Here is a 10383-nt window from a genome sequence, read left to right as displayed (position 1 = left end):
TCAGCTGCAGAGCGACCTTACTCGTCAAGATTCAAAAAAGTAAGTGTGAAGAGTGCCATAGATACAGCTACNCTTGGCACTGAGGGCAGAGTGTCATCAACTCCCCCCTTTTGTCTTATAAAATAAGACCTGAGTGTACGGTGGGAACGTTCCATAATGCCTTGTCCTTGAGGATTATAAGGAAGGCCAGTCAGGTGAGTGACATCCATTGGATGACAAAATTGCTGAAATTTAGTAGAGGTATATGTTGGCCCATTATCAGTTTTAAGAATTGTGGGCTTGCCCCAAGCACTCCACGCTTCTAAACAGTGCTGTATAACATGAGAGGCTTTCTCACCTGTTAAAGGTGTAGCAAACATAACACCAGAGCAGGTGTTAATGGAAACATGTAAATGTTGATTTCTTCCAAAGGAGGAAATATGAGTGACATNCATTTGCCAGACCTGTAATGACCTGATGCCTCGGGGGTTTACATCTACATGAGAAGTAGGCAGAAATTGACAACAGTTTTGATATTGGGTGACAATGTCACGAGCTTCTTTCCTGGTTAAAGTGAAATGGAGGTGTAATGTTTCAGCCGTCACGTGGAAGCGTTTATGAAACTCCCTTGCAGCCTCTGCCTGCAAGGACAGAGCAGCAGCCACGATTTTTGTGGCTTTTTCTGCCAAGTCATTTTCATGAGACATGGGGCCAGGAAGGCTAGAATGAGCCCTAACATGAATAATATACAGAAGATGTCTTCTATGTAAGAGGGCTGACTGAATTTGCTGAAAAATGTGAGCAAGCTTGATAGAGGTTCTAATTAAGCCAGCAACTTCAAGCGTATTAACTGCATTAACCACATATAAGGAATCAGATACAATATTGAGCGGTCCCGGAAAAGTTTCAAGGACCTCTAGAACTACCAAACACTCTACAACTTGGGGTGATGTCTCATTATATTGTTTAGATGTTAGTTGGCTATTTACTACATATGCACCTATACCAGATTTGGATCCATCTGTATACACTACTAACCCATCCAGAAGTGGGTGTTTGGCTGTTATTACTGGAAACACTATGGCTTGGCTTAAGGCGAACTGTAAAATTGGATGTTTTGGATAATGATTATCAATTTGTCCTGAATAGGAGGCAACCAAGATTGCCCAATCGTTAGTTGTTGCTGCCAGGGTTTGAACTTGAGCAGAAGTATAAGGCACAATTAGCATATGAGCTTCTTTCTCAAAATGAGTAATGGCTGCTTTTTATCCCCCGAAGTGCTAGTTGAGCAACTGCATTAGGATACCACTCGATTTTTGCAGGGGAAGCATTAAGGTGGACCCACAATACGGGTCCAATTTGCCACAAGACTGCTGTTGGTAACTTTCTCCCTCATAGCCTGCTGCTTCTTCCTCTATGTCTGTTTCCTCAGAGGAGCTAAGTTCCTTATCTGATTCTGAGTTACTGACAGCTTGTGCCTTGAACTCATCTAATGGCGGGTAGAGGCTCCTTTCCTTATGTGCCTCCCCAGCTTGATCTATCTTCTTCTCTCCCTTTCCATCCCTTTTTCTAAGCTCTCCCAGGGCATTTTTTGCCTTATATTTCATTTCCTCGGGCTCAAGGCCCGTGGAAAGGCCTTTATTCTTCAGTGCACCTTGTTTCCTCTCAGCTCTTACTCTCTCTCCCTGCTCTGTCTCTGATAGACTGTCTTGAATTTCGTCCAAAACTTTCTGCCCTGCTTCAACCATTTGCTGACAATCCTCATCTGTTAAGCATGATCTTACCAGTTTCCACAATGGCATGTTTAAGTTTGCTTTAAGTTTGCTGTTCTGCTGTTCCCTAACTAGATCTCCTTTCAGTTTGTCCCATGAGGCGACAGTTAATGACCCTGAGCAAGCATACCATGGTGCCACAAGGTCTATCTCCCTGACAAATCCCTCTATAGTCTTAGTGGTGATTTTCAGGCCACACTACTTCAAGATCGACCATAAGACTGTTACTACAGAGTGGGAGATTCCCATACTGTTCGCTGTCCAGGCCTGACCACGACTGAGAACCAGTCAGCAATTCCAGTGATGTAAGCAAAACGAAAACAAAATGGAAGAACAATCACCGTGAAAACAATCAAAAGGGTGTCTAATTCTGGAGAAATTTCAAGACTGTACATAGCTTACAGAGCCTTAGTGTCCTGCAGTTCTGATTCCGCCCCGCGAACGGGGGATCTCCCTTGCACTGGTGTGATGGTATAAAGTTCCCNGGTTCCTCGGTGCCACTTGTCCCAAGCTATCATTCTCGCTGGCAAGAACACACTTGGACAACCGGAATCTTCTGCAGCAAAAAGCTTTATTGCTTCTTCAGAAGGGAAGACCCAGACCCCGGAAAATGGCATTGCTTATATAGCCTTCAGCCATGGCGTTTCAGCACCTGATGTCGCGTGTCAGCTCCTGATTTGTTGCTCTACCATCACATCATTACTATGCCCTGAGATGGGCAGTGACTAGGCGTGAGTTCACTCTCGCACTTGCGTACAAGGCTTGTTTACTAGTTAGGCACAGCGGAGACCAGCACCATCTTATAATGGCGATTGCTCGCGGCATGGCTCTCCACACTACTATTGTTACAGACTGTTTGTTCTTGTGGCCTCCACATGGAAGAATAATCCTCTTGGGGTCTCCAAAGCCCCTGTGGAAGGAAGAGCAAGCCCAGAACCAAAAAAATAGAGGTCAGGGGACCATTCAAAACTCCCATATGGAGAATTTTCATTTTGTAGTGATTCACTATGACTTGGTAGTTTCGCTCATGATGTTTTTCACTTACATTTTTTTCCTTTGTTCTTCTGATCAAGTCCACATACATCTCCTGACAAGAGACTTATAGGTGAAACTCATGGGGTCTGGAAGAGCATGTGATAAAACTTAGCAGTTGATCATTTATTATGCTCTAGTTATACATTTAGGAAAATCTTAGTTACCCTTGTTTTAGGGCCTTTGTCCTGAAATGTTGGTTTTAAAATGACTCTTCTATACTTGGTTGAAGCAGACACTCCCCCATAGTTCTTGGAGGTTAAATACTTCTTCTTTAGTGGTGCATTTGGTAGGAGGTCTAGGTAGTATAGCCTTTCAGGAGAAAGTACATCATTGGGAATGGGGTTAAGATTAAGAATACTTATCTACTTCTAGTTTTCCCCTTTTCATGCTCATATTTGAAAATGTGAACTCTTAGCTTCCTGTTACTGCCACTGTACCTACTACTTGTTGCCATGTTGAAGTTTTTCTTTTATTGTTTTCTGTAATATTAAGTGCTGTCCTCCAAGTTTTGGAGTCTGCAGGGTAGCCTGAGTGACTCTGCCCTCAGTTATTTGTGATTGATAAATAAAGATGCCAGCAGCCAATTGTTGCAGAGAAAAGACATAGTTGGGGTTTAGATTTTCTGGGATTTAGACTGTAAGGCAGAATAAAAAGAGGAAAACAGAAGCAGCCATGGAATTGTAAGAATGTACAAGGGGAGAAAGGGAGCAACTCTAGAAGAAGAATTCTTAATATCAATTAGTATACTTCCAGGTAATGAGCCCTTATCCCTCTAGAAGTATGAGCACAAATCAACTACATCTTCTGAGTTGCTTTGTCTAGAGCTTTATCACAACATCAAAAGAATAACTAATATGACTCCTCAAATTTTTAACATGTTTATACATGTTGTTTAACAGGACTCTCATCCAAATCATAAGATTGCAAAGAAGACAGTCTTAAAGATGAAGATAAAAATATCAAATTTTGTACTGTTTTAGCAAACAACAAATATCTGTAGGTCCAAGTGAAGAATGAATGCATTTAGTAAAATCTATCCCTCAGTTTCCTGTAAATAAAAGATTGTAGTCAAATTATTTTAACAGAAAATTAAACTCACTATGCATCCTTTAACTACAGGCAAGGAATAAAAATTTGTCTTACATATCAATTCACATAATTTCTCCTCTTTAACTAAGTGAATAAGGCTCAGTTTGTTTGCCTCACATACACAATGATGTGGATTCTTTCCTAGACCATATAAATCAGTAATTGTGGTCTTTACCTATAAACCCAGCACTTAGGTAGAAAAAGAGATGTCAACAATTCAAGGTCATTTTCAGCAACACTGGGAGTGCAAGCCTGTCTTTGAATGAGTGAGATCATGTTTGAAAAACAGAAACACTAAATGAATAACTACAATTTACTCCCCTTTTAACTCTGCTTATTTTTCCTTGCTCTGAAATTCATGGCTTCTTTTTAAATTATTACACACACACACACACACACACACTGTCAAACATATGGTTAAATAAAAGTTGTGAAGTTTCTTTACTATTCCTTGTGTATGTTTGAATTTAGGGTTGAGCACTTCTTATTAAATAATGTATCAGAAGGTTCTTCCCTGAAGAAGTCAGATTCCCCCCTCACATTGGGCCCATTAGTTGCCTCGAAAACTTTATCTATGGCATTATGAGATTTTTCTATGTCCATATTAGAACATCATGATATATCATCATTGCCTAGGACTTACTTGACTTTATTTAAAAAAAGATTTATTTATTATTATATGTAAGTACACTGTAGCTTTCTTCAGACACACAAGAAGAGGATGTCACTGTCACAGAATGAAGAGATTATCTCTCCACAAATGTCCTGCTCCTCTGGATGCTAGAGTGTTTTCATTCTCTCTTTTATGATGTTCCCTGAGCTGTAGGCATAGATTTTGTGTTTTAGGTATATCAGTTGTGATTTGGTATTCCAATGTTAGTTGTTCTCTTCATTTAGATATGTTGGTGATTTCTCTATAGTTACTTACCTACAACAAAAATAAGATTCTATGCTGAAGGTATAGAGCTAAACTTATCTGTGGATATAAAGATTTATGTCTAGAATATATTTGGAAATTATACTGGTTTAGAAATGTGCCAGTAGTGGGTTCTTGATATGACCTGCAGGGATAATCAGCAGGGACCTAGGATAGGGGAGAGAGTGAGAGGGACAAGAGACGCAAAGAGTGAGAGCAAGGCAGTTTGTTTGATCAAGCTCTAAAAAACTTTATTCAAGAGGAAGTTCCAAAGGAGGGGAAAAGAGCCCAGGGGTTCTCCGAGGGCCAGGTGTCAATGTTCTCTTCTTGGAAACAATGGTCACAGTGCCCTCTCCACCCACAAATATTCTTTGTTTTGACCCAAAAGGTTGTCTCAGGGCTGTTTATGAAAGCTAGAAATTTTCCACAAGGCCATGGTTGAGACGATGTCTTCCAGCAGGTTCTCATCTATTATCCATAACCTGAGTAGTCACACATCATTGGAGATATCTCCAATGACATGCATTATATATAATGCATGTCATTATATATGCATATATATGATATATATAATATATATAATGCATGTCAATATATAATATATATATAATGCATGCCAATATATTATATATATATATAATCTGATAGGGTTATTGAGGTGGGCTAAAGTGTTTAAGTAAAAAGTTCTTTTTTGTTTTTAATCAGGACATGCATGCCACTGTTGGACATTTGAATATAATTGCTGTTCTAGCAATTTGTTTGACTCATAGCCTTTCTAGCTGATTAAGACTATTCATTGTTTGCACCTTTGCAAGCAACATAGACATTTCTGATACTGCAAATGCTAGTCGTCAGGGTGGATGCTTCTAATTCAGTTATAATTCCATTTCTCTAAGTCCTGTTTTTAAGTATGTGGTATTTTCAGCAATAAGGTCTTATATTATGTTATAGAAAGCAACCAAGGGCAATGCCTGACAAACATGTGAAAATAGCACCATGTCTTGGTGTTTTGGTTTGCTCTTTCATCTACAACACTTGATGGAGCATTATCACACTAAATGGCATAACTTTATTTAAATTATTTGTGTGTGTGTGCGTGTGCGTGTGCGTGTGTATGTGTGTGTGTGTAGGAGTGTAATTGGGAGTATAAAATATATAATTGTAAGTTAACAAATTTTTATGGCTATTTACACAATTGTTAATACTATTTATCCCTCTCCCCTGACTAAGTTAAGGCAGCCCCTCTCTAAAAGTAGGGAAAGAACACAGGTACTATGAAGGGATTTGGAAATGTCTTTCTTTTTGCATGTGGTTTATTAGATAATTCTTTTACAAAATCAATGATATTCAAAATATTTTCTTTATCCCCAGTAATAACTTTACTTCTTCTACATGACACACAGATAGACCTATTGGATTTGGAAATGATTGTGATTGCATGAATGGTTTAACACTGAACACATTGTAGATGGTCAACAATAAACACTTTACTTCTCTATTTGACAACTGTCCCTTGAAGAACACAGTTTTGCAAAAGAAAAGAGTACAATAATACCAGTTTGAATATCAACATATATCAGACAATTTACAAATACACATACACACACACACACACACACACACACACACACATTCTCCCAGTGTAGGTGGCAATGACTGAGCATACTGTGGACTCAAGTAGATAGACAAGGAGCAAGGGTTTCAAAACAAGAAAGTTAGACCACTGCTCAAAACATCTCTGTCATCGTGATTTACAGTGGTTCCATCTAGGGAGAAGACAGGTGTTTTCTGCATCTCTTACTTGTTCATTTTTAATGAAGATCTTCAAGAATAGTTGTTATTTGCCTTTGGCCAGGAGTCTCTTTTTACCCATAATTCCCTTAAGGGTAGCAACTCACCCATTTACCAGGATCTCTTCACTGAAAATCAATACTACTTGTACAGTTAGGATCCTCTTTACTTGATGTGGCTGGCATGTTAAAAGAGAATCCCCTTTGCAGTGAGCACTGAAAGTTGAAGAAAATATGACAAAAAGTTGATGCTGGAGCACCTGTTTCACAAGAACTACTATGTAATTCCACGAGAAAACAAAATATTCAGAGAAAAATTTAAATTGATTTCAATGAGTCTAAAATATGTCAGAAGTAGAGGGTAGATTAACTAGATGCTTCAAATAAATACTAGATGCAAAAAATTGGTAGTTTACTGGACTCATATTCTCTCTCTCTCCTATTTTTTTCTTCCACCCTCACTGTGTGTAACATGGCATGTACGTGTGTGCATAAGCATACATATACATGTGCTTATCAGTGCTTGTGCACATATGTACACATGAGTGTCGAGGCCAGAAATCCATATCTGATGCCTTCCTTGATATTTCTCTAACTTGCTACTTAAGATAGGGTCACTTCTTGAACAATTTATTAGTTAAGGCAGATTTCATTTTTGAAACTTATTATTTAAAATATGTTTCCTCATGGAATCTCTCATTAGTTAAAACAGGGTCCATCATTAAACCTTGTTATTTAAGTCATGGCCTCTCACTGAACCTGAAGAAAGATAACTTGGTCAGTGTGTCTGATCAATGATCTTTAAGTCCTTATTTGTCCTTCCTCTCTTAGCTCTGAAGTGTGCTGTGATGCCCAACATTCATGAGGGTAATGGGAATCTGAACTTGTATGACAAGCACTTGGTGTATTGAGACTTTTCATTATTCCCAGACCTAAGTATTTGAAAATGTCCTCATATTGTCTATAGCTAAGGTTTAATCATTTCTAAATTTACTATAAGGTTAAAGCCTACTTATTAATTTGACTAATGACTAAATCCATGCATAAACAAGAGACAGTAAGTAGTGTGTAGAAACTTAGAGTCCAAGGAAACAATTTGAACATGAACCCCTGGATGATGGAATATGATTAGGGTAAATGTTGAAGATGATGAAGGGCCACTTGGTTTGACCAGAAGTGTGAAAATGAAAGAATTAATATATACAGATGTAGAAGACACCGAGTTAAAGAAAAATGGAATTATATTTTTAAAGTTAACACCTTAAAGCCCTCTAAACCAAGATCATTCTTCAGGCAAGCTACTTGGAGTTTAGCTAACTCCAGGAAACACATACACAAATGTCCATAGCAAGCAGAGAAGTTCTCTTACAAAATGGAGAATCTGTTGATTTATTTACTAAGACTTACCTTTTATGGAAGAAGGATGTTGGGGCAGTTCTGATGCTCAGTTCCTACTCCCCAATTGAATCTTGTACTGTCAGCAAAGAAAGCCATGAGCCAATGGATGTGTGAAAGGTACAGGCAGGACTTCTGGGTCCCTGGACAAAAATGGAGATGCAAGGAATGAGAGACAGTGTTTACCCATGCTTCTGATGGAAGGCTTGAAGAGCCATGCTAGAGCTCAAAACTCAGTGGTCATACAGCCTGCTCCTACAGGTGGGTTGTCAAGGGCCTTTTGCAGGTGCTCGATGGTACTAGCCACTAAAGTTTAGGGCAGGTTGGATATGCAGAACTAAGAGTATTGATAACATCATGCTTTCCTAAGCAGAAGATAGTTACACCCCAAAATTGTGCCAAGCAGGCTAGTTGAAAATGAACAATAGTGCTGTGGTTTTACCTGTAGATTCAAGGGAAACTGGTCAGGGGTTGGTAACATGTCTTGTCCTAGAGATTAGGTAGGATAGAGAAAAGCTACATGTAACAGCATTTTTAGCAAACTCAGAAGATTAAAACGGGAATTCAAAGAAAGGATATAAAACTTGGAGTGTCTAGTGATGTGGATTTGTGAATAAAGGCACTTTATGCCTAACATAGAAAATAGGTTCGATCTGTGGTAAAAAGAGAACTGCCCTTCAAAAACTGTTGCCTCCATGAATAGGAGTGTCCACATGCTTACATATATACATACATACATACATACATACATTCATACATACATACATGCTACACATAAAGGATACTAAAATGTATTCATAATCAAATTCTAGATTCATAACATAAAGTCATTGTTTTCATGTGAGGCATCTATGAAGGTAGGACATTGACTTTGGGGATATGCTCTGGGTTGATAATGCTTGTTCCATACCTTCTCTTCATTTTTTTTCTTTCTCTGTTTTCCTGTAGCCATGAGACATAGAAAATTACAATGATATTCTATTCTGCCCAGGTGATCTGGATTACTGCAAGCCAAAGCACAATGAGAGTACATGACTTTGGACTGCAACCTCTGAAAACGTAACTCAAAATAAGTCTTTTCACATGTTATTCTTTCAGTGGCTCTATGTGTTTGGTAGTCATACATGGATGTGTGTGTGTGAGTGTGTGTCTGTGTGTGTGTGTCTGTGTTTCTGTTTGTCTGTGTGTTCGTGCACCCATAGAAACTGAACATTGATATGATGTGAATTCCTTGACTGTTCTACACTTTGTACATGAAGCCAGGGTATGTTACAAGATCTCAAGTTGGCTCATTAAGCTAATATGTCTGGATATCTTTTTTTTTTTTTTTTTTTTTTTTAGATCGCATGGAATTCTCTTTTTTTATTTTTTTTAAAGATTTATTTATTTTTTTATTATATGTAAGTACACTGTAGTTGTCTTCAGACACTCCAGAAGAGGGTGTCAGATCTCATTACGGATGGTTGTGAGTCACCATGTGGTTGCTGGGATTTCAACTTCGGACCTCCGGAAGAGCAGTCGGGTGCTCTTACCCACTGAGCCATCTCACCAGCCCCTATGTCTGGATATCTTAATCCAGGGATTTCTTGTGTTTGCCTTACAAAGTGCTGGGATTACAGGTGGTCTTCATACCTGTCAGCTTTTCATGTGGGTTCTGCTTACTTAATCCCTGATCTTCATGCTTGTGTAGTAAATGCTTTTCCTGCTTAGCCATCTCATCAAACACACCTTTTCTCCTTAAAGTACTTTCTTTTTGGAATCAATCACACTGATAAAAGCATGCTAGGACTTTTTAGAGTGTTTCTGTACTTATGTTTTATTATGATTTGGGCACATGCTCAGCTTTCCAACTTATTGTGTTGACAGTTCCATATACAGCCCTCATAGGAGAGAGAATATTTCCTGTGAGCAATTGTAGGGAAATGCAGGCTGGTCTCCAGTCGAGCTAAGGTCTGAACACCAATGGTCATAATTCACCTACATGACACAGTAGATATTCCCTCATGCTCCTGGAACTCCGGACCCTGCCTAAGGTATCACCTCCCACAGCCCTCACAAGAGAAGCATGGTCAGTAGTCATGTAAGCAATGGCCCAAGCTTCTGCCCTTCAGGCTAAACTCCTCCCCAGTTACCTAGCAACAGTGAAGACCATAAAAGGGGTGCTCAACCCCCACCTCACTTTTTTACTCCTTTGTCTCTTACAACTCACTCCTTTCTCTCCTTTCTCTTTGTCTTCTCTCTCCTCTTCCTTTTCTCTTTGTCTTCTCCTCTCCTCTCCTCTCTCCTCTCTTCTCTTCTCTCCTTCCCCTTCTCTCTCTCCCTCCCTCTCTCCCTCTCTCTCTCTCTCTCTCTCTCTCTCTCTCTCTCTCTCCTTCTCTCTTTCCCCCTGCATTTCTATAGTAAAGCT

The 10383-nt window shown here is 39.2% G+C and overlaps 1 pseudogene; it reads left to right on the top strand.

The window, feature by feature from the left end:
* Positions 1-2574: 2574 nt before the first annotated feature.
* The window catches only part of LOC110295929, a 64304-nt pseudogene continuing 56495 nt past the window's right edge, over positions 2575-10383 (top strand).

Source organism: Mus caroli, chromosome 1 (genome assembly GCF_900094665.2).
Source record: "Mus caroli chromosome 1, CAROLI_EIJ_v1.1, whole genome shotgun sequence".
NCBI lineage: Eukaryota > Metazoa > Chordata > Mammalia > Rodentia > Muridae > Mus > Mus caroli.
Note: the sequence above shows the minus strand (reverse complement) of the source record. Positions and strands in the feature narration are given on the sequence as shown.